General features: G+C 41.5%; 1 protein-coding gene across 2 annotated transcripts in view; it reads left to right on the top strand.

The window, feature by feature from the left end:
* Positions 1 to 19,844: 19,844 nt before the first annotated feature.
* The window catches only part of HIVEP3 (HIVEP zinc finger 3), a 432,406-nt gene continuing 424,467 nt past the window's right edge, over positions 19,845 to 27,783 (top strand). For both annotated transcript variants that reach the window (XM_036232703.1, XM_036232685.1), the window contains exon 1: positions 19,845 to 19,979. The gene's annotated coding sequence lies outside the window, so the exon portion shown is untranslated. The remainder of the gene's footprint in view (positions 19,980 to 27,783) is intronic.

Genomic DNA, 27,783 nt, shown 5'->3' with positions numbered 1-27,783 from the left:
AGAGGGGAGAGCGGGAGGGAGGGAATATAGAGTATTATGAGGGCTATCGTTTATCTGCATCGAGCTCTATCTCTCTCCCTTCCCTTCTCCCCCTCCCTGCTCCTTCTCTTCCTTCTTCCTTTCCTTCCTTCTTCCTTCTTCCTTCCTTCCTTCCTTCCTTCTCTCTCTCTCTCTTTCTTCTGTTATTTTTTTGTAACTCACTGCTTTTTTAAAATTAAAATTATTGATGTGACACTGATTAGTAAAATCAGATAAGTTTCAAGTGTACAATTCAACGGTATGTCATATATATATTGCATTATGTGTTCACCATCCAAAGTTAGGTTTCCTTCTGTCACCAAATATTTGACCTCTACCTACCTCCCCCTGTTCTCCCTTCCCTCTAGTAACCACTGATCCATTGTCCATGTCCATGAGTCTCTGTTTGTTTGTCATGTTTGTTTACTGCTTTTAGTTTTATATCCCATATAAGTGAAATAATATGGTTTTCAGTTTATTCTGTCTTATTTTGCTTAACATGATTATCTCAAGATCCAGCCATGTTGTCACAAATGGCAGTATTTTATCTTTTCTTATGGCTGAGTAATATTCCATTGTATACATGTAACACATCTTCTTTATCCAGTCATCTACTCAAGGACACTTTGGTTACTTCCATGTTCTGGCCACCATAAATAATGCTGCTATGAACATTAGGGTGCATATATTTTTGCAGATAAATGTTTTCAGATTTTGGGTGTAAATACCCAGAAGAGGGATTGCTGGGTTGTAAGGTAATTCTATTCTTAGTTTTTTGAGGAATCTCCATACAGTTTTCCACAGTGGTTGTACCAATTTACATTCCCACCAGTAATATATGACGGTTCCTTTTTTCCACAACTTCTCTAACACTTGTTATTACCTGTCTTGTTGATGACAGCCATTCTAACAGGTGTGAGGTGATATCTCATCACAGTTTTGATTTGCATTTCCCTGATAGCTAGTGAAGTTAGCATCTTTTCGTATGTCTGTTGGCTGTTTGTATGTTTTCTTGAGAGCAATGTCCTGCTCTATTGATCTATTTGTCCATTCTTAAGCCAATTCCACATTGTCTTCATTATTCTGGCTTCAGATGAACCTAACTTTCTGGTAGGCAGGTCCCCCAACCTTCTTTTTCAAAATTATTTCAGCTATTCAGATCTCGTTTCTCTTCCAAATGAATTTCAGGTTCACCTTTTCCTGTTGATATTTGGACTGGCATTCTGTCCAATATCAGAGTATTTTAGAGAGAATTGCCACCTTCACCATATTAAGTCTTCATTATCTTCAAACATATTATGCCTCTCCATTTATTCTTCCTGTGTATCTCTCATGGTGTTTTATAATATTCGCCAGAAAGGCCATGCACATCTTTTGCTAGATTCATTCTTAAGTGCTTTATGTTTTTGTTGTGAATGATAATTTTTCTATTACATTTTCTGATTCATTATTACTAGTATTTAGAAAAATTATTAATGTTAGTTATTTTTTGTGTTTAGAGCTTTGTTGACTTTTCCTTTTACTATTAAAATTTTGTCTGTAGATTCTTAGATTTCCTATGTAGATAACAAATCAGCTCTTTTCTTATATTCAATCTTTCAAACTGATATACCTTTGATTCCTTTCTCCCCATTGTGCATGAACTTTGACCTCAAGTACAATGTGGAATAGAAGCATTTATAGCAAAAATCTTTGCTTGTTCCCAACTTCCATGCTTCTATGGTTTCACCATGATGCATGCTAATTACTGTGGGCTGAAAAGAAAGTATAACTGTTATTTGTTAGATGCATAGCTGCATATATTTATAGGTCAGTGTTTTGTAAACTGTAAGCCATAATCCATTCTTGGGTTGTGAAATCAATTTAGTTAGTTGCAACTTACATTTAAAAAGAATGGATTGAAACAAATTATATCAGAATGCATCACTTGTATAAAAGGTGAATATTTGTGAAATTTGTCTGTCTGTCTGTCTGTCTACCTCCCTCCCTCCCTACCTACCTATGTGTGTGTATGCATGTGCATTTGTATACTGGGTTTTTATTTTTGATATAAAATGTTTCTTAAAGGGGCCACATTGAAAAACAATTTGGAAAATTCTGTATTAGATTATGCTTTTAAATTTTGTTCCCAAATTTACTATAGCCTTACTAAATTTTGCCTGCTTGATCTATCTGTGTCTGATAGAAATGCTTGAAAAATTTTGCATTCTGATTATAGATTTGGCCATTTCCCTGTAATTCTATTTTGCTTTATATATTTTGAAACTATGTTTTTAGAGGCATATAAATTTGTGATTCCTATATCTTCCTGATAGATCATTTCTATTATTGTTATATAATGCCCCTCCTAATTCCTACTAACTTTTTGCATTATATTAATATGAGCTCACTAGCTCTATTTGGAGTATACGCACATATTTATTTATTTATTTTTCATCTCTTTAATCCATTCAATACAACGTTAGTCTTCGTTTTATAATAAGTACTTTTAGTACCATTGTATTTATTGTGATTACTGACATACTGTACCTGATTTTAGGTTTTCTCTCTATTGGCATTTTCCTTGTGTTCTTCCTCAACCCCACCCCAGTCCTTTTTGTTTTTTAAATAAGTTGGCAAATTATTTTTTAAAAAACTTAAAAAAAAAGTTCTCTCTGTTGGTTTTTAATCTATTCTTTTAGTGATTTTCCTAAAATTTTAACATATCCTATTTGAATTAAAAATATTCTAATAAATATATTGTTTGTTAGCATTTCTATTCTTGTGAACACAGCATATGCACAATCAATATTTAATTAAGGCAAAACATATTTAATTATTTTTTTCTCACCATATGTCATTGTTTCTTCTTCCCCTTATCTTTGCTGTAGTTTCACATTTCTTTTTACTAAAATACATACTTTACTAAGTATGCAAATGTGGATCTGTATGTGGGAAGGCTGATTTAGTTGTGCTTTTGAAAATGTCTTTTTGCCTTTCATCTTAAATAATAATACAGCTGAATATAAAACTCAGTGTTGACAGCTATTTTACTTTAGCATGCTAAGGATGCTACTACACTGTCTTCTGCCCACAATTGTGGCTGAAAATAAGCCTCTGTCAGCCTAATGTCTCCTTCTGGGTAGTTTGGTCTTTTCTCTCTGGTAGCTTTTAGGCGTTTTTTCTTATCACTGACGATCTGTGCTTTCCCGTGTTCTGTCCACAGAGTGTTCTTTACATCAGAAGAAAAATGTCTTCTGCACATTACAAAGATTCTCAGCTGTAATCTCTTCAAATATTACTTCTTCCTTATTTCTTCCATCTTCTTACTTTGGAACATCTACCAGATATAGGATGGAGCCTCTCAATGTATCTTCTGTGTCTGTTAACTACTATATTAAAAATCATCTTATTGTCACTCAAGGCTAAGTTCTGTGTGTTTACCTGACAACTATTTTCTAATTCATTACTTTCTGGGTCTGATCTAAAGTTTATCTTGTCTTTTGAGTTTTTAATTTTGGTAGCTACATTTTTTAGTTCCAATATATATGTGGGTTTTCTTAATAACCACCTGGTTTTACTTATGTCTTTTTTTTTTTTTTTTTTTTTTTTTTGCGTTTCAGAATTTCTTATTGTTAATGACTTAATATCTTGGCTTATGCCTTTGAACATTCTAGACATACTTATTTTAAAGTTTGTAATGACAGTTTCAGAAAATTGATTTTATCTCTAGGTGTTTTATGTTTCGATTGATTTTGTCAATTTGTAGGCTGTCTCTAGTATTAGATTTGTTATGGCAGTCACATTTTGAATATGTATGTACGTGTTGTTCTCATTCCGTTTGTCTAATAGTTTTGGGGATTTACAGTTGCCTCTGTTTGACCCTCCTTCACGTTCCCAGGACAGCATCAGGTGGAATTTGCTCTGCAGCGATGCTTGGGCTATCACAGATCCAGTTCCGGGGTAGCACGTGGCCGGCTCAATTCTTGGCCAGGAAGTCGTATCTACAGCCTGCTTTCCTAAGCCAAGAATCTCCTGTATAGTGTCAGGAAGTGAGTTGATAATTGCTTTTTCTTAATAGATTCCTTTCTGTGAAGGGAGGCGTCCCAAGCAGTAAGCCTGGTTCTGATCCACTGTTGTACATGAAGCACTTTTCGTTCCCATTATGTAGTAGGAGCCAAAATTCAAAATCCCACTATGTGCTTGCAGACTCGGAACATAAGAAACCTGTGGCTTTAAACCCACTCACCACTGGTAATTCATTGCCAGCTCTGGTCAATGGAGGTGTTTATCTATTTTCCCCTTCCCTCTTTTTTTTGATCAATCATTGCATTTCATTTGGAGCAAAGGAGGTGGATCAAAGCATTAATCTTTGATGCTTCATCTTGACTAGAAATCTAATCTACACTGTAAAGTTTTTTATTTTGTTTTAAAATCCATTTAATTTTAGTTTCTGAAAGCTACATGTTGTAGCTATATAAGAACATACTTGAAATAATATTTTTGTTAAATAATTTTACTTTTATATATTATTGAAAAAATATCCAAAATTTATAAGCATTTTTATTGTTTTAGTGACAATAAAGCAACTTCAAAGTCTGTTGTTTTTGATGGAGATTTCTGTGCTCTTCATAGAACATGGCACCTCCCCAGCAAGACCATCTCATAAATTGTATGATTCAACTGCAGAATTGGATGGAGAAAGTGCACAATCCATTCGTTGATGGAAATAAGCTTTATGTAGTGGCTAAGAAGCTTGGAAATCCCTGTGAATAACTGTCTTGGTTTTAAGTCCCAGCGGCACTGATTACTAGTTATGTGACTTTGGGGAGGTTACATAAACTCATAAGCCTCCTTTTCCTTATTGTCAATGTTTTGGCAATAATAGAAACCAATAGGATTGTTTGAGGATCAAATGACATTACACATCTGATGTGTTTACACATAGTACTTGGCACATGTAAGTGCCCAATAAATAGTTAGCCATTGTTATCATTATGATTAAATCATGAATATATGTGTCAATTGTTTCTGTTTAAAAAACACAACCAAATCCTGAAGTTAGGACATACATGGAAAGTTCATCTGAAAAAAAATAAACTCACTCTTTTATAACATGTCATGTGTAGTTTAAACGATGAAGACCATATCAATCTCTACTACAGGAACAAAGTTATGAATAAAGTTATATTAAATTTTTGTAATGTGTTTTCCAGACTAGAAATTTTAATCCAATTTTCTTCAGCCTTCAGTGGCCAAAATGTCACCTTCGAATTTTCTAGCTATGAATCGAAATCTTGCCAAGAGAAAATTTGCTTTTCATGACACTAAAAAGTTACCATCTCAGCATTTTTCTACTCTTTTGTTTTTATCAACAGTTTCTATTAATAAGGAGACAGTTCATTTCTTTCCTCCTGAGTTAAAAACATCTCAACAAACTGAAAGATGATCTCTGTATGAGGAGAGCAATTCAACTATACAATGATGCAGTGCCTATAAATATTGTCCTATTAGACAAGGGCTCAGAGGCTTAAGTGGCCTAGTTAAACAATTAAAGGTAACCTGCTTGGTCCCTTAGGCTCACAAAACCAAAAACCTAGGGACTCAGTACAATCCTATGAGTCTCATCTTTAAAGGCACCTTACTTAACTTGCTTTTAAAAATAGTGCACCATGTTTTTGTGTGTTTTACTTGGCAGACGCACTTGACTGAGGGGGTTGGTTTGGCTGCCTGCTTTAGCATCAGTATAACACCTTTGGTTAATGGATGTAGGAAGGAAGTGAGCTAAAATGAGGCGCTGAAGCATGTGTGAAGCTTGTCACTTGTTCATGGAGTAATGAGACAACTGTAGGGGGAAGGAGAGGTCAAGAGCAGAGTTTCTGCTGAAAAGAAAAAAGGGCTGTGTTTCTTGGGCTGAAATCACACCATATTTGGAACAAGCATCAATGTTTAAATACATGACACTGTTTTCTTTTTTTTCCAGTTTTACTGAAAAATAATTGCCATGAATCACTGTGTACATTTAAGATGCATAGCATGAGGTTTGATCTACATATATTGTGAAATGATTACCACAATAAGTTTAGTTAACATCCATCTCCTCATAGAGATGAAATAAAAAGAAAGAAGAAGAAAAAAGGAAAACAGAATTTCTCCTTGCGATGAGAACTCTTAAGATTTATTCTTTTAACAGTAAATTATTACAGCTGTCATGGAAAACAGTATGGAGGTTTCTTTAAAAATTAAAAATAGAACTATCACAGCATCCAGCAATTCCACTTCTGAGTATTTATCCAAAAGAAATCAGTACCTCAAATAATACTAGCACTCCCATGTTCTTTGTAGCACAATTCACAAGAGCCAAGATATGGACACAACCTAAGTGTCCAGCAACAGGTGAAGGAATAAAGAAAATGTATATATACACGATAGAATACCATTCAACCTTAAACAAGAAGGAAATTCTGCAATATGCAACAACATGGATGAATCGTGAGGACAGTATGCTGAGTGAAATAAACCAGTCACACAAAGGCAAATACTGCATAATTCTACTTTATGTGAGGTATCTAAAATAGTCAAATTCATAGAACCAAAGAATGGCATGGTGGTTGCCAGAGGTTGGGTGAAGGCGGAAATGAAGAGTTACTAATCAATGGACACAGAGTTTCAGTTAAGCATGATGAATAGGTTCTAGACATCTGTTATACAACATTGTACCTCAAGTCAACAGTTTTGCATTGTACACTTAAAATTTTGTTTAGAGGGTAGATCTCAAGTTAAATATTCTTACCACAATTAAACGAAATAAAAAAATAATAATAAAATAAAATAAAGTTAAATAAAATAAGAAGGAGAATGCAGAGAAGGGAGCCAAGAAGAGAACCCTGGAAAACTAGAGCTACGTAAGTTTGCGAATGTGTGAACTGAGTCTTTCTGTGGTCTGGCATTCCTAACCTTCATGACTTTGCTCAGACTCTTTCCTCATCTTTAGATTCTCTTTACCATCTCTAAAGGTCTGAATTCTTCCAGTGTCTCAAATGAAAATAATTCTCAACATGATGTCTGCCCCTTTTTATTGGTATTCACTCTCTCCTTCATGTTATCATTATTAGCACACTCATACATATGTTTTAGTATTTTCTGGTGGCTAAGAAACTCGGCTTCTTGCTCTCGTGGTCCAGATCCTCAGTGAGCTTCCTGAAGATGATGATGATGATGATGATGTTAGTTAAGAGGATGAAGAAGAAGAAGAAGATGGCAGCACATCAGAGTGGAGCAAATATAACTTTGTAAGTAGACTGTCCTTGGTTTGAACTTAACCCTACCATTTGCTAATTGTGTAGCACTTGGCAAGTTCCTCAACATAGCTGAGCAAAGTTATTTTGAGAATGAAATAAATTAGCCTACATTTAGGTGTGCTCTATACTAGAGCACACAATAGGTGCTCCAGAAATAGTAAATTCTGTTTTCTTCTCTGTTTCCCCTATACCTAGTCTATGATAGTTCTTAGTTTATGAAAAGCTCCCATCTTCAATGTACTAGCTGGGATTCTTTCAGTTGCAAGTGATGGAAACCCAGTTTAAGTAAGGAAGTAAGTAAATAAGTAAACAAACAACATGTTTGGCTCATGTAATTGCAATGGCAAAGGAAGCCTTGATCCATGGCTCAAATGAAGTGGTCAGAACTCAGTGTTTCTTTCTCCATTTCTTAGCTCTGCTTCCTCTATGCTTGTTCAGTTAGGCAGGACCTGCCCCTCTTGGCAGAATTGCCACCAGAGCTTCACTTTATGTCCTCAGTAACCTCAGAAGAAAGAAAGCACTTTTTCCCTAGTCACCGCAGCCAAAGTCCAGAATTTTATCCAGTTGGTTTAAATTGACCTAGCTTAGATCACATGACTGTCCCTGAACCAACACCATGGGCTGGGGAAGTGATCCCTTGAGTGGCCATCCAGCCAGAGTCTTATATTTCCTCTGAGCCAAGAGTGAGAATAGCCCATCCAATCCACATGTACCAAGAGAAGGGAAGAGATGGTTTCTCGAGGAAAATCAGGGGGCTGTGACCAGAAACAAGTGAATAAGCGACAAGCAGGCAAAACCAACGGGGCTCAGTCATTTATATGACTGCAGCGAAGCTAGACACACCTGGAGCAAACCTCTCTTCTGCTCTGAGTAATTTCTAAATGCTCTGTGGAGACTGTAAATGCCTCTGCGCCTGTGGTTTTGGGCTTCTTTATTAAGTGCTATGGATTTGTGTTTCTCTCTCTCTCTCTCTCTCTCTCTCTCTCTCTCTCTCTGTGTGTGTGTGTGGTCTTAGTGAGCTAAGTCAAGACTTAGGAATATGGTGGTTCTCTCAGTGTCCTGGAAGGAAAGAGATGAGACATGCAAAGGGGTTGAAGATGAAGACTATTTATATAGATGTGGGCAGGGGTAGCCAACATGAGGTAGTGAGGCTCCCAGGGGTCTCGCCTGGAGCAGCAAGAAGGACGGGAATTACCAGAGTGCAGTGGGAGCTGGGCCTGTGAAAGAGGGGCTACTGGATGGGAGCAGGAGCCCAGGAGGAGTATAGCCACTGCCTGATCCATGGCAAGCAGGGTGGGAGCAAAGGGCATAAATAGCTTAGCCTCTCTCTGCTCCCACCCTCCACTCCCATGCTGGGGTCTTCCATTAGCCAAACCCAACCAGAAGCCAGAGGGCAAGGGAGCCAAGGTAAGACAGTCCACAGAGCAGCCCAGAGCATGGAGACTAGTCAGCAAGGTCCTACTGTTCTGTAAGGTTTATTCTTTGGGAGGAAAGTGTAATGTGTAAGATGCTTGGGCTATGATCAGTGCAGTTGGGGGATGGGATGTTTAGTCAGTGTCTGGATAAATTCTGATTTATTCTCTTTGCTTTTGGAAATGTAATAATCTCTCCATCAAAGCTCCATCTATCTGCCAAAATAATGCATGTCCTTTTGTACAAATGAAAGAATTACTGCTATTATGCAAACACTGGAAGGGTACCGCATTTGCATGCAAAGGGGAAAAAAGAAAAATCCTATTTGCAATAAAATTAATTATACCACTGTGGCAAAAAGACACATGAGTATCCATTTAACGCTTGGACCGGAGCAGAACTAACTTTCCTTGCCAACCCTGATGAAATAATGGAAGCCAAAAAGAAAATACTCTGAATATAGAGGCCTAGATAGAATAAGCAGGAATTGGGAATTTCTGGCCATTTTAAGACTCCTCCTCAACAGAAACAAAAGACTGACATGAAGATTTTTACAAATACTAATCATGAATATTAATGTTCTATAGCTGATGCCTGAACCAAGTTCTTCATTAAAAAGGCCTTTCGGCAGAGAAGTGTTAGCATGCAGGGTTTGGGACTAGTGTGAGGTACTGTGGAGAATGTGCTTTGCATCTGAAACCAGAAGGAAGGTAGATGCATTAGGTTTAGAAACTGTCAGAGGTTTATTATATTGCTGTATTCAACCCTCGGCAGATAGGAGCTTTGAAAAGAAGGCAAAGGAATCATGTATTCTGGAAAGAGAAAGTTGAACTGTCACCGGAGGGGCAGTCAGTTCATAAAATGCTCCCTTGCATTCCAGGCTCCTCATGTTTTATGGATGCTGTTGGTTTGCTTCTCTCTCTGCCTCAATCCGATCTAGAGCTTCCAGGAGGCAGGGCCTATGTCCGCCTAGGTCTTAGTCACCCTGTAACTCCAAGTGCTTGGTACACAGTAGGCAGTCAACAAATTTTGAGGACTATATTAATGAATGAACCACAGACTTTTAGACTGAGTTCCCTCAAAAATCACCAATTTCAGTGATTCTGGGAAAAAAGTGTACTTGGAGTGAGGGATTGGGCAGTGGAGGTGTTGGCGGTGGGGGAGGGTAAGAAAAAAAATGAGATGTATCTGGGAGAAATTTTTTCAGAACACATATCCCCAAATCTTCTGGCCACTCCAGCCTCTACATGGATATCAGGACTTGGTGGGAGTGAATATTGTATTTTGAAAAGCTCTAGTGGGTGACTTCCTGCTCAACCAGGCTGAGAATCACTGCTCCAATCCCCACCCACCCATCTAGCTACCCCTCCAACCCTCCTTGCTTCCAGGGTTCAGCTCAGCACCTGCCACCGAACAATGCCACCAATAGTTGCTGAGTGAATGAATGTCACAGAGGAGACTACTCAGAAGGAGCAATAACTTGCCGCAGGCCCCACAGTCAGGTCTTGGTGGTCCAGGCACTCAACATGAAGCATCATCGCAGAAGAAATGTTTTTTCTATGCCTCCCTCTCTGCCCTCAAAGTTGAAAGCTTTCAAGCGTGAAAGAAGACGGTCAGGACTTTTTGGAGATGGAATGTCATTAAACATTGGGACTGGACATCAGAGGAAGTGTGGTCCTAGAGCCTGCACCAGAGTGTTAAAATGTGACGGACACTCATCTTTCTAGGCTGATTAAAATTAGATGCAGCCTTTGTGGAGGCAAAGCGTGGATCAGAACTAGAAGCTCTCAAATACTGTGAATCATACCACGCTCTATAATCCTCATTGGGAGATCACATTGCTACCATTCAAAGCAGGGAAGTGAGTGAAAGAAATGACCAGTCCATTGCACTGTATGCCTGATCTGTAAAACTGATGGTAAGTTGGTTTTATTTATTTGATGACATATATAGTTTGGGCAATATAGTGCACATTAAAAGCATGGATTCTGTGAGTATATTAAGTGATGCTGAATTTCATACTTTAAAATAGTGGATTTTATGTTATGTGAATTTTAACACACACACACACACACACACACACACACACACACACACACACACAGCAATTGGATTCTGGAGCCAGATAGTTTGAGTTTGAATACTAGCTCTCGTACCAAGCTGTGTGACCTTGGCAAATTACCTAATTTTTCTGTTTCTTTATCTGTAAAATAGGGTTAATAATAACCCTTACTTCACGGGGTTGTTGTAAGGATTAAATAAATTAATACATGGAAAGCTTCTAGAACAGTGTTTGGCGTGTAGTAAGTGCTATCCAACTGTGAGCTCTCATTAGTATCATTGCAGATGGCACACCCCACAGGGAGCTGAGGCTGGTGTTAACTTGTGTTGCTTGTCTAAAAGACTTTGCATTATTTAATAGATGAAGTAAAGACTGACAATTGAAGTTGTCTTAGTTGTATGACACTGAATCAGATGGAGCCTCTTTGTGAGAGAGAACAGTTTCTTTTCCTAGGCGCAGTGCTAATATAAAATATTTCCTTTGCATTTCCTGAATCACAGAATTTTAAGTACTGGAAAAGGGCTCATAGTTCATCTCAGCCTGAAAAGAGAAGAAACTGACTTGTCCAAGGTCGCACAACTAATGTGGCCTGGTTTTCTAACTGCTAGAGCAGTGCTTTTTCTGCCCATCACCATAGTTACAATAACTCTGTGCATGGAAATGTATTTTGTTCCCACATCTGTAATGTTTAAAGTGAAATACACACGAACACAAGAATCAAGGTGCAGACAGCGCTTCTGTTTTGCGAGGAGCTGTGGGCATTTCATTGGAATGCACCATGTTTTCTGTTTGAAGGGAGGTTGTAAGACTGCATCAACATATGAGGGCTCCTAGTTTCAAGTAACAGAATCGAGCTCTGGCTAACTCAGCAGTCAAAGAATTTATGGGCAAGCTATCAGGTAGCTTGAGAGTTGAAGGAAGGCTGGCAAACCAGGCTCAAAGATAACCAGAACAAGAAGTCAAGCAGCAGCTACACGGCCAAGGCCACCCCTCAGGTTCAGTGTGGTGAAGATGCTGCCAGGTACAGCTGCCCCTGGACACTCAATGCCAAAGCCTCATACTCTGCCCACTGCTGCCGCCCATGGTCGCTCATTCTTGGGCTTGGCTGTTGTGAATGGTCTCTTATCTGCTTCTGTGTCTTTGTATCACTCTCCATGCCTTGAAGTCCCAGAGGGAGTACCGCATTGGCTGAGCCAGGTCAGATGTCTAAGATCCAGCGTGGCTGGCAGGTGGGAGTACGGGGCACAGAGGGAAAGTCTCTGGCCTTCCGAGACTGTGGATTGAGAAGAAGGTCTCTACCTATAACGAAGATTCATAAAGGATGATCTCCCCTCACTGGATTCTCCCCCAATAAGAGAGTGATAGAATGCTGAGTAATTGAAAACAAATGAACAAAAAAAAATGGAAAATCCATGACATCAGGAAACCTAGGAAAGGTGTATTGCCCAGGTGTCTGCCTTCCCCCATTTCAGGAGTTAGCATCCTCTCCTCGGCCTACTGTTTCCCTTGCTTGCCTCCATCTCCAACACTTTCCCGTGCTGGAAGGAACAGATGCTCCCAGAAAGGACTCCACAGTCAAGCGATTCTCTTACAGCTCTGTTCACTTCCGTCACTGCCAGATTCACCCTGGAACCCTTGAGCATCTTCTCTTACCGATTAGAATGAAATTCAACTACCTATTTTTTTTTATTGTGATAAAATTCAGATGACATACAATTCCCATTTTAGCCATTTTTAAAGTATACAATTCAGTGGCGTTTAGTATGCTCACAATGTTGTGCGATCGTCACCACTGTTTAGCTCCAGAACATCTCATCACCCCATAAAGAAACCCCATACTCATGAAGCAGTCACTCCCCATCCTGCCTCCCCCAGTCCCTGGAAACCATTAGTCTGTATTCTGTCTCTGTGGATGGCCTATTATGGAAGTTTTATATAAATGGAGTCATGTAATTTGTACCCACATTCCTATTAATCCTGCGCTTCCTCCTGTTACAGATTCTCCATGACCTGTCTCCTCCCTACTGCTGAAACCTCATCTCTGCACAGGACAGGGAACCAGCACTGCTCACGCAGCCCTTCCCTGACAAAGCCGCATTAGGGAGGAAGAGGTGATTGGATCTGAGGAGGAAGCATCAGAAAGACAGAATCCCCTGGGGAGACAGAACAGAGTAGGGATCTCCGTGTGATTAACAACAACAAAGATTAGAATAGGGCTGTGGGAAAATGAGGGTAGCCCAGGGGAAAGCTTTTCTGTTGAGTTGGACTCCTCTTCCTTGGGTAGATCACTGCTCATCCATCCCTTCGTCTCTCTGAGGCAGAGAAACAGCAGGGCCACATTAATACTGCCTGGAGTTGGTGGGTTGTATCGGGACAGTGATAGACTGGATGGGGGCAGGGAGTGATTCAAAGCAGTTTCAAGCAGTCCTAGTGGTCTCTAAGTGTCATCCCCACCCCCAAGCTCCCTCCATCACTGAGGGAGAACACTTAAGCAAGAGCAGGGAGTGCCTCGAATTGAAGCACAGTGTGGTTTTCTGAGAAACATGGCTGCCTATTCTCACATGGGCTAGGAACCATGGAAAAGAGTCAGGAGTGGCCCTTCTATTACAATAATACTCTTCCCAATAGAACTTTTGTTTCCATCGCCATGATCTTGGGCTTGATGGGTTTGGGGTGTCGATTTCTAAGAGAACAATATTTCCACCAAGGAACCTAGCCATGGTTCTGATGAATTGGAAGCCGAGCTTGTCCCTGGCCATTTTGGGACATCTTATGGCATGGAATCAACAGGAAAAGAAAGAGATCACTGTCCTAGCTATCAAAGGGGAAACTGGGTTTGTGCTGCAATAGGGCTGAGAAGACGTATGTTTCAAACCCAGGGGATTCATGGCGCCACTTCTTAGAACTTCTGTTCCAATAAGTTCAGTGGAAAACTGGCAACCCAATATGAAGAGGACTAGGAAGGGCTCAGTTATTCTGAGATAAAGGTTTGGATCTCCCCACCAACTAAGGTGCTGACAGAGGGTACAGTAAACACAGAATGAATAATGAAAGACAAAAGCCATGATAATCAGCTCTGGCCCTATGACAGGCTACAGCAGTCAAACTTATTTTATGCTAATTGATTCTTCCCCCTCCCTTTTCCCTACTCCTTCCTACAAATGAAGGGCAAAAATGGAAGCTGGATGGCAAATGGGTGAAGTGGACTGATTTTTCCTTGTTTATGCTGCCAAATCCATTCTCCACTCTTACTCTGCTTTATTCTTTCCCTGAGAGGCTGATCCCTGTCAACTGCATCATCTGGTCTCCCTTGCTCGTGAATTTTCTGTTCAGGTCAGCCAGTGATAAGCACTTGCTGGGGACTGGAGAGTGGGAGGGAGGCAGGAGAGGTCAAGGTACTTTTTCCTCACTGCCTCTGCTCTGAAGTCATTCCTCCGGCAGAATCTCTGCCTCACTCCAGATCCTGCCAGGCAGCTCCTCCACCACGGTTCTCGCTCTCCCATTTCCTCTGCTTGTCTCTTTATTCTTAGGGGTGGTAATGGTTTTTTGCTGTAGTTCATTTCTGGGTGCCTCGTCACCCTTACTCACACCTGTGCAAGCAGCCCTTCCTTTGAAGTCTCCTCACTTGAGCCATATGAGGAGCTCTGTTTCCTGCTGTGACCTGACTGGTCTAGTGTCCTGTTTCTGAGCCCCTGAAGCATAGGAGGAATGTTGTCTTAGTTATCTCTGTATGCAAAGATAATCTGGTCATAAAATGTTAAACGAATTACTCAAAACAGTGCTAAAATTTTGTCTTTTTACATGAATCTTGCAAAGCTAGAACCAAGGGCAAATTTAATCAGCCACATGCTCTTAATTTCTATTTCCAGGAAAGTAACCTGGATTCTTTCCACATCACCTCTTCTTGAGGTTCCCAGTTCCTCCAGGTGTGGACCCAGTGTTCCAGTGCAACACCTAGGAGGGAGGCCCAGGCAATGCTTTTTCGAATTAGGATGTTAATTACAATTGCATGTCTAAGTACATTATTTTAAATGTGCTACATATTCCCGTATGTGAAACCTTTCACACATAATTGCTAGTGCAGTGTATCAACCAATTTGCTCCACTCCTCAGGTTTCTAAGGTGCTTAATCTCTTTTATTAAGCGACTCTTCTCCACTGAATAATCATCCCCATCTCTTTCCTCTAGGCCTTGTTGCTATGGATAAACAAATCTGTGCTCTGGAGTTGCTGGCTAATATCATCACTTCCAACTGATTGAAGGTGGTCAGTGGTGAGAACACAGATACGAGGATATGCTGGCAAGTTAAACATATGATTCAGGGCCAGATCCTGGGAGAGAAAGAAGGCACAGGGACATGCTTAGGTCAAAGAGTTTGGGTAGAAGAAGTCAGAATTTGAACAAGGGGTCTAAGGTCATGGGCACTACCACCAAGAATCAAAGTCTTCTAAAGCGGGGCCACCTTATATGCTTCCTTTCAGACCACCTCTTCCCCACTCTCAAGAGTATAGGAATGAGTGGCTGAAGAATAGAGGGAGAGAGTGAAGATAGGGGAACTCCTTGTATAGGCCAAAGAATAAGGATTTCTGTTTTCATTTCCAGTTTCGGCTACCTTTGGTTGGGTTAAACTAGAGAGTCTTATTTTCCTTAGTGCTTACTAGTAAATGATAATGCAATTACATTTTTATGAGTATATTTACCATTCAGAGACTCACAGAGGAGCTGGCAGAATTCTTAGAAATTATTCATATTACCTTTATTTTATTTATGAGAGAATGGAGGCACAGCAAGATTGCTAAGTGTTATTATTAGGAGTTGTAGACAATAAACTAAACTCTAACAAAGAAGGGAATGTATTGGTTCATACAACTGGAAAGTATGAAGTAATTAGCTTCAGGTAAGGCTTGATCTAGCTGCTCACTGCTAAACAATGTAACTGAGGGTCTTCTTATTTTCCATTTTCCCATTCTGTCTTATTCTACTCCTTGGAAATCTAGTTTCTAACTTGTAGTCACATGTGGCTACATTAATTCTAGACCTTACATTATTGATAGGCACTACAGCATGGAAAAGAATCTTTATCAGAAGCCCTTGAAAATGTCTTCTCAAATTGCGTTGCCTTGACTAGGTTTCATGTCTGCCTTTGAACTAATTTCTGTAACCAAAGAGATGGGATAGAATGATTGCTTTAAGCCTATCAGGTCCAATTCCCGGGGTTAGCTTACATAAGACAACATAGGTTAAAATGGAGAGAAAGTGGTTTTCCAAAGAAATGTTGGGGTTCTGTTGGTGTGATAATGTAGGAATGGATACTGGAGAGGCTGACTGCAAGTGTCCAAGGGCAGTGACTTACCCAAGGTCACGAAGCTGCTGAAGGCCAAGTGGAGACTAGAACCCCGCTCTCCTCATTCGGCGTCTGAATATGGATGGCTGTATAATCCCACTTAAGGTAATACATGTTTCACAATAGACACCCAAACGGAACTATGGATTTGCTTGCTATATTCTTTATTCTTCAGGTATAATTACAAATAAGTGCAAAAACACACCTTGTGAAAGGAATTAAGAAGTACAAATTGGCAATTATAAAAACAGTCATAGGGATGCAACATATAGCATAGGGAATATAGGCAATAATATTGTAATAACTATGTATGGTGTCACATGGGTACTAGACTTATTGGGGTAAGCACTTCGTAAGTTAGATAAATGTCTAATTACTATATTGTAAACCTGAAACTACTATAATGTTGTATGTCAATGGCAATAAATGTATATATACTGGAAATAAATGTATATATAACAAGTCTAAACTCTACAACAAAATTTTAATATCTTGAAATAACATAAAACTTCTAGGCATATTCTGAAAAAAAAAAAAAGAACAACCAAATAACACACATCTTGCCATTTAGTCGAAATAATAAGTACAATTGTCTGAGTTACTTAATTTTGCATCTCATTAAGCCATGAAGGCTTTTGGAAAAAAACTGAATAGATTTTAGAGATGAGAGCTATATCATTTAAGAGCCCTTTGGACTTCCTGAGGTTTTGCTGCTCAGTCTTCTGAAATGTTTTTCAGAATTGGAATACGGTTTTTGAACAAACTGTATGAGATGCCTTAGGCCTGAAGCTTTGTCTTTCATCTCTTTGGAAAAAATGCTTCTTAATGTCCCCGATTGAGATCCTTTTCTCTTATTCAGGAATTACAGAGGCAAAGAGGAAGAAAGGAAGGGTTCTGAGCACCTGCCATGTGCCAGGCGGTGTGCTAAGCACTAACGGTGCAGAATGGAAGGGTACAGTCCTCAAAGAACTCCAAGTTTACTGGGAGAGACAGATAATTAAATGGAAAAGTAAAGTACTATGTCATTAAGTGTAATAATAGGTGGAAGACTAGGTGCTTTGAGAACATAGAGGAAGGGTAGAATGTTAGGAGCAGGGAAGAGCCAGAAACATCTTTCAGAAGAACTCTTTAAAGGATGGTTGAAGTTAGCTGGGGAAAAACAGGGAAAGGTAGTTTACACAAAAGGGACTCATGAACACTGAGGCATGACAGTTTACAATGAGTTTCCATGAAGCTCCAAGTAATTCAAAAGGTTAAAAATTTAAGGGCGGGAAGTGGGGAGAAAAGATGTGGGAGAGGCAGGCAGAGCCTGGGTCACAGAGCTCGGAGTCTACCCAGTGGGTGACAGGATGCCTCTAAATAGTAGGTAAAGACATGGTTTGTGTCTTAGACATATTTCTGTATCGGTTAGGTTCTATGGTTTTAGGCAACTCTGGTTAATTTCCCCAAAAAGGAATACAATGGAGTGATATGGGATAAATCAGAAAACTGAAGGAAAAGCCGCAGAATCCAGGCTCTGAAAGGAGCTCCCAGGACAGAAATAGCAGTTGATTGGCAGTCCCCTTGATCAGGAAGAATCAGGTCTACCTACCTTCAGTTTTTATGTCATTCTGTCTAAGGTTCAAATTCCAGATGAAGGATTTCTTGAGGACACGCCCAACCTGGGCCAAGTAAAGCGAGTATCTTGATTGGCAGTTTTGCCAAGCCTAAATCTCATGGGGGAGGGTGGGTTCTTAAAGCAGAATCAGGATGTTGCTACCATAGAATGCCAGCTATGTCAGCTAAAACAATGGGTGTCCACTTCACCAGCTGTTTGGAATCTAGATTTGAACGGGACAAAAGATGAAGGGAACAAGTAGAAAAGAACCATGGGATTTAAGAACACTCATGGGATAAAAATTGGTGGTTGACTCTAGAAGAAGAGAGGAGAAACAAGGACGACTCCCAGGTCCTAGCATGCAATAATAGATATCAATACTGGAGAGAAAGTAGAGGAAAGGGAGGAGGAATGACAAATTGCATAGGACACATCGAGTTTGGGAAACCAATGGGACATCAGGTTGTTGTTACAATTTGTGAAGCACAGTCATTGAACTCATGGACATGGACAATATAATCTAGGAAGGATTTTGGAGGGAGCCATGGAGAAAACGATATTTAAAATAGGCTTGCCAAAGAAGGTCAAAATACAGAAAGACTGGAGAGGAGGAAGAGAACCAGGAATGTTCAGGGTCATAGAAAGCTGAGATTCAAGGAGAGAGCAGATTTGAGCTCTGGTGGGGGCAGACAGCACATTCTAGGGAACTAATATATAAGTGGGAGATGAGGAAGTGGGAGTAAAAATGTGTAGGCCACCCATGTAAGAATCTTGGATGAGAAGGGCTGGGAAACTGTATAGTAGCTGGAAGTAGTTACAATGTTCAGGGAGTTTGGCGGTTATTTATTTATTTATTTTTTGGTTGTTTGAGGTCTTTTTTTTAAGTTGAGGTATAATTCACACACCATAAAATTCCTCCTTAAAGTATATTATTCAGTGGCTTTTAGCATATTAACAAAGCTGTGCAATTACCACTCCTATCTAATTCCAGAATATTTTCCACTCCCCCCAATCAGACAAAGAAACCCCATGCCCATTAGCATTCACTCTCCATTTTCCTGTTCCTCTAGACCCAGCAACCACTAATCTACTTTTCAACTCTGGATTTGCCTGTTCTGGACATTTGATTTAAATGCATTACTTATACATTATGCGGTCTTTTGTGTCTGGCTTCTTTCACTTAGTTTTCAACGTTTATCCATTAATAGCGTGTAGCAGTACTTTACTTTTTTTTTTTTAACCATCCACTAATATTTGATTGTATGGATAAACTGTAATTTGTTTATACATTCATCAAATGATGAACATTTCAACTGTTTCCATTATTTGGCCATTATGAATATGCTATTAACACTTGTGTACAAGTCTTTGTTTAGATATGTTTCCAATTCTACAAGTATATACTTAGGGGTGGAATTGCTGGGTCTCAATTTGGAGAGACTTGAGATTGTTTACAAGCTGAGGGTACCTGAGAACCAGCAAAAGGGCGGGGAGAGACAGGGAGGGGTAGAGGAGGAGGAGGGAGGGGCTGGATAAGGGCCACTTTCTTCAGCATCACTCACTTTCTCTGTTGGTACAACCCTAACGTCCTAACTTCACTGCATAACTACTACCTCTGCACATGCAACACACTTGCTGACCAGGGAGCGAATCCTATGCGTGGATAAAACACCCATAGATCCGCTGTGGATGCGTCCAAGCTGGTGGCTCGTTTTCTGCTGCAGTTCATAGTTTCGGGGTCTCTTCTGGTTAGAGTTTGGCCCATTCCGATTTGGTTTTCTCCTGTAGATTCATTCACCATGGAGTCGGAGTGTGATTCTGGTTCCTCAGGTCATTCCGGGGCCCAGCCGTCAAGCATAAGGAACGACGCTTATTATCCGCGGTCCGACACCGCGAAACCCAGCGCTCAGCGTTGTACGTCGCTGGTCACAGCACCGCGCACGCGCCGCTCCTTTGCCAAGGAGTGGGCGGGGAGTGGGCGGGGCGGGTATTTACAGGGCCAATCGGAAGCGAGCGCCCCCGCCCTCCCGGCCGTGGACCCAGCTTGACCCCGGCGGTGGGCGGAGGAGGCGGGGCCAGCTGCACAGCCGCGGAGGGGGCGGGGCCCGGGGCCTGGAGGCGGAGCCTGGGGCTGTCAGTCCCGCGCCCGCCGTCGCCACCGCGGTTCCTTACACGCTGTGGCCCGGGTGGTTGCCAACGCTGTCGCCCGCTGCCCGCCACCCAAGCATCCCGAGCTGCTTCCCGCTGTGCTGGCCCGGCGCTCAGGTAAGGCTGGTCGTGCTGCTGAGACATTGCTTCTCCTCCTCGGTATCGTTCCGAAGCGCGGGCGCCCCCTCAGGGCTGTGTCAGCCCCGCGGCTCCCTTTGCCTCCCGGGGGCGGTCCCGGGGGGCGGGACGACAGTCTTCCCATCCCCCCCACACCACCAGGCGCCGCGCCTGCATCCCAGGTACCCTGGCCGCTCCTCTGTATCCCAGTGTGGGGCTGGTCCCGAGCTCCCCCTCCCGGGCCGATTACACAATCGCTGTGGCTGGAGGCGGAGGTCCCCTCCCCATTCCTGGCCCCACACCTGTGCTCGCAACGCGCTCCCAGGCAGAGGGCAGAGACCTAGCGCGAGACTGAGGCCCCGGAAAGTTTCACTTTGTGGTCCGGGTTTGTTGACATCCCGAGTGATGCGGTGAGATGGATTCTGAGCAGCGAGGATGCGCCTCGCGAGCAGCGTTGCCTTTGCCCCGGGGTGGCCCTGTTCCAGGTTTTCTTTCTAGAAGTCTTGCCAAGAGCCCTTCTCCGGGCCCTGAGGCTACTGCAGGGCACATGGGTCTCGCCGCCTCTACGTTATCGTGTCCTGGCACCTGGACTGCAGCAGTCCGGGGACAGCTCAGCCTCCTGCTCTTCTCTATTCCTAATTTAGCATTGACATTTAGATCAGGTAGGCGAATTTACTTAACGTTTCCCTGACACTTTATATTTGTGAGGTGCTTTGCCATCCCTGATTAGTTAATTAACAAGGTGGGAAAGCAAAATAGATCCCGAAACGCATGGCTAATGCCTTTAATTCTAGCAACTCTGTAAGAACCAAAGAGAGCTTTAGGTTGTTTGCCGTGAGAGATGCTTTTGGCCAAGATGCTGCTGGGAGAGCTATTTAGTGTCTTCTGGTTGCCTGAAAAGACTTTGGTCACAATGACAAGGTTTTTCTCTGCCTCTGCTTATGTAAAAAGGGTCTTCAGTCTACGGTGGGTTATTAGGTTTTCTTCACTTAAGTAAAGGAGAAATTACAAGTGTTTCTCAAGATGCAGTTGAGGAAAAAAAAAAAAACCGAGGTTCAAATAACTTTGGATGCTTGTCTGTTTGGATACTTGTCTGCATTACCAACTTACCCATCCTGTGCAGAAAACCTTTCCTCTTTCTTTTCACTCCCTATCTTCCCTGGAGGACTATCCAACTGGGTTGTTGACGTTACTGGTTCCTCATCTAGTCCACAGACCTCTTGCTGCCTGTAGTTGACTAACTTGCCTGGGGACATCCTCAAAGAGTGGGCTTACTTAGCACTTTTATCCACCCATTAAGCAATGCAGCTTGAACTCTCCTGCAATCAGGAACTGTTATAGTGTTGCATCTTTAATAATATGTAATTCATTTTAATATTGTTTCTATAATAATCTTTCTATTAGTATGCCAGTTCTGCAACAGTGGTACTTTTAGTATAGAAGCAGCAATTTACTAGAAATATTATCATGGAAAAAACAGTTCTCAACAGATTTGCAGCCTGCTTTACTTAGATAATTACTGCTAGAGGCTGTTAAGGTTTTTTATTCTTTGGGGCAGTAGGTGTTGCAGTGCTTTTGATCTATGAGGTCATTATGAGGTCATCCTTCCCTGGAGTGATGGTTTGAGTCACTGTGTCACTTACATATTTTTTGGACTAACATCCTAATAGTTTTTTCCCCATGCTGATTTCTTTTTGGACAAAGTTCAGAGCTAACAAAATTTAGTTTTAATTTGCCAGCCTAAGTTTTAAGAAGGATGATATTTATTGTATTGGGTGGGGGGCGGTTATATTAGAGCCATGATGGGTGATTTTATTAGTGACTGTACCAGACACTGATTTTGGTGCTTTACAGATATTATCTAGTTTTCCTAACAATCCTATAAGGAAGGTAGTATAATCACCTCACATTTCAGATGATGAAATTGACACCCAGCTGCTTGACCAGGTTAAATAAATGACAGCTAGACTCGAACCAAGGCAGCCAGAGTTGAGTTCAAATCCTTAACCACCATGCTATCTTGCTCTGTAGATTATTCTTTCAGTAGGTATTTTATTTCTACCTTCTGTATGTTCGGCATTGCATTCTGCACTGTGGGGAGGAGAAGAGCATGTTACAGAGTAATAACAAACACTGGGTTAGGAGTTTTTGTTCTGGTCTTAACTCTGCCACCAGCTAATCTGTGATTTTGAGCAAGATACCTGATCTCCCTGCCTTCCATTTCCTTGTTGGTGGATTAACAGCAATCGAAACAGATCAACTAACTAGCCTTGATAACCTCCTGGAGAGCTGGAGAGATGAGTCAATGCATGTAAGAATTAAATGTCCTCCCTGAAGCAAAGTTTAAGATCAAGTGTCAAAAGAATAGGGTGTGTATGTGTCATGGAGAAGAACTGGAAGCCATGCAAACACTATGCTATCTTGGAAGTGCAATAGTGAGAGACTTCATCTTATAAACACTTCAGTGTTGTTTTGTACTGTTGCCACCAGCAGTGTTCCTTTAAAAAAAAAAAAAGACAACCAAAAAAGAAGTCATCCTATAGAAATGGGGTAACCATGTGTAGGACTACCTGAGGAACATTTGTAGGGGACTGCTTGGCATCACTTTGCAGGAGGCTAGGGGTCAGACCATGGCAGGACCTGAGTAGCTGACCCAGGAGTTCCCAGAACATGGCAAGTCGGGGCTGAAATGACAATTTAAGGTCATTGAGTTTAACACCCTTCTCCTCTTTCTCCTTCTACCATCTCTCCATTGGATAAATCGCTGACACTTGTGTATCTGTCCCACTCAGAGCTCATCCTACTCTATCAGGGACACCTCTTGGACCAAACATTTGGTGCGCTTCACAAATCTGTGCACCAAACAAGCTGGGATTGTATCCATTACCGGGAATGGGAAACTGCAGAAGGATTCTGTGCCCACCTGGCTTGTACTCTTGAGAGATCCTCATTGATGTGAAACCTGGGAACCTGGGTTTCACATCAATGTGACTAAACCAGGGAGACCAAGTAGGAGGCCTTGACCAGAATCTAGGATTGAAGTGATTCAGACTGAGATAGACAGTAGCATGGGAATACAGAGGAAGGAATGGGCCTCAGAAGGTAGACTCCCCAGCACCCAGTGCCTGTCAGCATCAGAGAGGAGGAACAAGTCAGCATCTCCCTGGGGTGAGGTGGGCAGTGGGTGAGGTGGAGCTGAAAGGTCTGGTGGGGTGACAGGGAGAGACAGTTATGTATGTATATCCTCTAGAGCTGATAATAGGCTGTGGCTAATGTAAACCCTTTGCAGATCATGAGACAGCTTTTCTTTCTTCTTAAGAAGGGGTTGCCCCATTTAAATATAGTGGGAAACTCCTTCTCCCTAATGAAGAAATATGACAGTGTTTACCCTTGGGTGTTGCAATGTCTTACAGTGGCTCCCTTAGCCAGATGTTGAGCTTCGTGGTCACATTGGGAATCTGGCGTTAATTGAAGTTGTACGAGGAGGACACATAGATGATGCTTTTTTTCCTGATTTTGTTGGGAAATCTTTTGGGGGATCCTATTCTCCAGTGACATCTGTTAAATATGCACTGGAGAGCCAGCATACGTCATGGGGAATGATCACAGAGTCATAAGACATTTTTCCTTTCAATAGATTGTGTGGCACTTCAAAGAGGGCTTGGGCTGAAAGGATTACCCATTGACAGGAAAACAGGATAGTTTGGAGGAAACAAATGAAATGTACACAGGACAGAAAAAATTGTTACAAGAATTACAAGTTCATTTTTCTCTTGCTATTTTATGTGTTCCTGGCTTAGGTGTACCTTTTCTTAACTATTAATATTTTTGTATTTATAAGTTGAAATATATTGTGAAATAGCATGTGTGGAAATAAACTGTATAATTTCTTTTCTTTTTTTTTTTTTTGCCAGGACAATATTGGTCTTGGTTTTTCAAAATTTTTTAGGCCAGTGGTTCTCAACCAGGGGCAGTTTTGCCCCCTAGAGAACGTTGGGCAATGTCGGGAGAATTTGTTGGTTTTTACCACCAGGGGTGGGGTAGGTACTACCAGCATCTGATGGGTAGAGACTAGGGAAGCTTCTGAACATTGTACGATGCACAATAGTGTTGAGGTTGAAAAAAATTCCACTTTGGATGATAAAAATATTAAGTCAAAGGGAAGAGGAAGAAGAAGGAAATATAAAATGTTCCTTGACTTCTTGAAAATGATAACAGCACCCTCACTTCTGGCATCCAGGAGGGAGAACAAACGAAACAAGTTGCTGTAACACAAGCATTTGTCTGCCACCCAGGAGCTATTTTAGTAACTGGATTGCTCAACACAGTAGTTTGGAACAGGAAGTAGAGGCCCTTTGTAGTGGGACGAGGCTGTATGGGTAATTTGTGGAGGCAGAGGGTTTATAGGCCAAGAAGAGAAGCTTGGTCCTGCCAGAATAATTTTGAAAGTTCTATGGAATTTTTCAAAGGTGATTTTGTTGGGGACACTGCATGTTGTGCTTTGAAGAGCAGTCCCCAACCTTTATGGCATCAGGGACTGGTACTTCTCTGAGAATCTAATGCTCGATGATCTGAGGTAGAGCTGAGGCAGGCAGTGATGCTACTAGCACTGGGGAGCGGCTGCAAATGCAGATGAAGCTTTTCTCCCTTGCCTGCTACTCACCTCCTGCTGTGTGGCCCAGGCCTTAACAGTCCACAGACCAGTACTGGTCTTGGGAACCCTTGGCTTAGAAGACACAATCTCTGCTCTGGGAGTGAATGAACCCTCTAGGCTGTTGATCTGAGCACTTCTAGATTCTTCTGTATCTAGTCAAAGAGTAGAGAGTGAAGAATACCAGTTTTGTTTTCAAGTTGTATCTGTGTTCTTCCTGACTCTTCTTTAAAAGCTTTTTTTTTTTTTTGAAAAATTTCAAATATATACAAAAATTGAGAAAAGAGTATAACGAACCTTTATTTACCCAATTCCCAATGGCAATGAATGTCAACTCCCTGCTGATCTTGATCTGTACCCCACTCATCTTAGACATTCTCCTCCCTTTTTAAATCTAGAAATTAGCTTAAATAATTACTGATTACCTGCCTACTAGGAGAGGCTTGGCAGTGAAGGAGAAAAGTGATTTTCTGGTGCTTGAGTCTCCCTGGAGAAAAGCTGATAATAGACGTGCATGATTATAATAGCTACGAGCGCCTGAGAAATAGGAACAGGCCCAGGCAGATCTGAGAAGGGGGACCCAACTCTTCTTGGTGGGAAAGTAGTAGTGATTCGAGATAAATTTCCTTCTTTTTTAAGTCTCATGGGTGGAGAAACCTACATAGAGTTCTCTGCTGGTAGAAATGTATTTCTGGGTTCTGAAGCCAAGAGTCTTGTCAATTCTAGGAGGGAGCATCCTTTGCATATTTCCTTTTAGGATGACCCCTTTCCTGTTTCATAACCTTCCAGGTGTGTGCTGTGTGGTGTGAAGCCAAGTGTTCTGTGTAGCCCCCTGGTGTGGGCCTGATGGGCCTTCACTGATTGCCTCCTCCCTGGAGAGCCCAGGGCAGGGCAGGGGTGGGTGAGAGAGGCAGTATTTCCAGTGGTTGTGGATTCTCTTTTGCAGCAGTTGCTCCCCCGCGTCCACTAGTGGAAGTAGGGCTGTCCTGTTGCAGGCACTGGCAGGCTACACCTTATGGAGACGACCCTGGAGTTCAAAGTTTTCAAATTGGGCTTTCTTTTCCCACCTGTGTGTCCTTGAGCTATAGAACTAACATTTTTTAGGCCATTGGAGAATTGGCATGTGTTTTCTTGACTCAGCGTTGTGTTGTAATATGCATACAAAAATGTGGTTTCAAAAGTTGAGAGAGTTTTGGAATTATCAGGTAATTGATGTCTATGAATTTGAAGGAATGCTAGTTTCTACAAACGTAGACTTTTTGGACTAATTTCACAAGCAACTGCACGAAGACCTGGGCCCCTGAATGGCTGCACTTACCATTCATATTTTATTTATTAAATGCATTTTCATCCTCTCCTTGTTCTACAGAGAGGTTTAGGTGGCATTAGCATATTATAAACATCCTGTGTCATAATCATAGATTTTCAAGTATCATGTCTTTCTTTGGGGAGGGCAGCTCCTCATTTGTCAATAATAGTTCTCTACTCTGTGCCTCTCTTATGTGCCAGGCACTTTACTTATATTAACTCTATTCCTTAGAACCCTTCTACTTAGGAATTAGTACGGCAAGTCCTCACCTACCGTCATCGAGAGGTTCTTGGAAACGTTGACTTTAAGAGAAATGATGAATTATGAAACCAGTTTTGCCATAGGCGAATTGATATAAACAAGAGTTAAGTTCCTAAAGCATCCTTCTAGTCACAAAAATATTACCAAATTTCTGCATAAAGACCCAGAACACTTCTAATATTAAACACTGAAATAAATACGAGCTATATTTATACTTAAGAAAGATTAATAAAAACAGGTAAGATGATTATTTTCTAAGTTGCTTATTCCAGTTCAAGGTTGCGGGTGACTGGAGCCTATCCTGGCAGCTTAGGGAGAAAAGCAAAATTCCACACTGGACAAGATGCTCTTCCATCCTAGGGTGAGCATGCTGTGCACATGCGTGCGCACATGAGCACACACACGCACTCACTCAGATGAGGACAATGTAGACATGCCAGTTCACCCAATTTGAACATCTTTGAGAGGAAACTGGAGTCCCCAGAGAACCCCCACACAGATGCGAGGAGAATGTGGCAATTCCATACAGGCAGCAGCCCTGGCTGGGAATCATTCCCCCCCAACCCCCGTCCCCCCCCCCCCCCCCCGCGGCCATCTGCATTATAACAAAACAACTATGGTATTGAAGGACCTGCTGTATTTCCATTTTGCAGATGAGGAAACTGAGGTTTAGGAAGGTTACGGAATGCTCAGATGTAGCATTGGTTTTTAACCCAGATTTGTTTGATTCTAAAGCTCAAATGCTTTCCAGTAATGCTTGTCTCTCATGGTTAAAAGCTGGTTAGAGTTTGCACTGGGATTGATAGAGAAGCTTTGGGCAGGTGCTGTGAAAGGGGACTGGGAGTTCTGGTTGCTCCAGCTAATGAAATCTTCGCATCGAGCGCCCTGGGAAACATTGCTTTTGAGTGTGATAAATTACCCGTGTCCTGTTTTTGAGCTGACTTGTATAAAACAGAATCGCACATGGGTAGCCCCGAGCCAAATTTGGTCAGCAGATGTGTTGTTATATTTGATCTGCACAGTGTTTTATTTTTTTAAAAAATTGTATTAGTTGTCATCATTTAAAAAGTGGGAGATTTCACATTAAAATTTCCAAATTTCCAAATTTCTTGGCTTCACTTGTACCGTTATAAGGCCATGCAACACTGAGCCCCCTGTGGGTATTGCAGAGTCCTTCATTTGCCATCTTTACCATCCCATCCTCTTCACTCACGTGTGCGAATTGCCAGCAGGACTCTGAAGGCATTCAAGTTAGAGGTACCTTCATAGAAATTATGCACATTCTCTCTGCCAATATTAGGGATGTATACGTGGAGGCTTATTCTGTATTTGAATTAAAGATCTCCAGCATTTTCCCCTTTGTAGACACTCTGGAGACTCTAGTTCTCTAGTTGGCGTGTGAACAGACAAATCCACATTACCCACTTTTAGCTGTCAGCAATGGCTAATTGGACTCTCAATGGGTTCTAGGACTAAGGCAGACCAATTAGATATTTGGGATTTGGACATTGAAACAGTGAGGTGAGGAGCCTTAGGCGGGAAGGGCCTTAGACTCAGGCTGAAGGTGACGATGACAGAAAGGT

This window comes from Rousettus aegyptiacus, unplaced genomic scaffold, assembly GCF_014176215.1.
Source record: "Rousettus aegyptiacus isolate mRouAeg1 unplaced genomic scaffold, mRouAeg1.p scaffold_m13_p_1, whole genome shotgun sequence".
Taxonomy (NCBI): Eukaryota; Metazoa; Chordata; class Mammalia; order Chiroptera; family Pteropodidae; genus Rousettus; species Rousettus aegyptiacus.
The sequence above is the reverse complement of the archived record's forward strand: the minus strand, read 5'-3'. Positions and strand labels throughout refer to the sequence as shown.